The sequence below is a fragment of the Aedes albopictus genome, chromosome 2 (genome assembly GCF_035046485.1).
Source record: "Aedes albopictus strain Foshan chromosome 2, AalbF5, whole genome shotgun sequence".
Taxonomy (NCBI): domain Eukaryota; kingdom Metazoa; phylum Arthropoda; class Insecta; order Diptera; family Culicidae; genus Aedes; species Aedes albopictus.
This window is the reverse complement of record NC_085137.1, coordinates 392,158,756-392,159,660: the sequence shown is the minus strand read 5'-3', so window position 1 is coordinate 392,159,660 and position 905 is coordinate 392,158,756.

Sequence of the window (905 nt, the reverse complement as noted above, 5' to 3'; positions counted from 1 at the left end):
AAGAATAATATCAATAATAAAATTTCAATACTCCCCCTCAATTTGCCTAGGGCATAACTTTTTTCGCAGCTGTTGAACCACTTTGTGATCCTTGACAAAGTTGTTTGGCATATAGTAATCTACAAGAATACCAAAGAGTTTGATTATTGAACGCTTCGCAAAAAATCAAAAATTTAAGATTTCTGCATACATTTGTCCAGGATTTCCCATACAAACTTCAAGCTCTTTGAGCGCCCCTTTAGGCTTGATCGATTTTGCTCAAATTTTGAACCTAGTTTCTGGGAGTCCAAAACAACTGATTCGGGAGGTATGACTTAGTATTTTTTTTACGAAATTTTTATTTTCCATATAAGTGTGGAGGGATCTAAAAAGGAATTTCTAGGGTAATTCGTGATGCTTTTCATGAGGAAAATCTGGGGAACTCCAAAAGAGTCCTTCTACAGAGCACTTCTAGCATGAAAGTACTTGTATTTTTAAAGTAATTCACAGTGACTTCTGCGCAACCAAAACCACCACTGCCACTGCACTGCCGTGACTCTTCTATGGCATGTGGGTTGCTTGGAAGAATCCCTGCAAGACTAACTGTAAGAATTCCCAATGAAATCTCTGAGTGAACTCCTGAAGAAACTGCTGGGGGAATTTTTAGACAGGAATCCCAAGTCCAATTTCTAGAGAAATCAAGGATAAGTCCTAAATCAATCGTTGGATGAAACCCTTGAGGTATTTTCGGGGGGATTTCTGACAAATTTTCGGAAGAATCCCTGAATCGAGGAATTTTGGAAGGAATCCTTCGAAGAATTTCTAGAGCAATCCCTAGACGAGCCCCTGGAAAATCCCTGGAGGAGTGCTTTAACGAATCTGTGGAGAAATTTCTGAACGATTTCCTAGAGGAGTTCCTTCAAAAA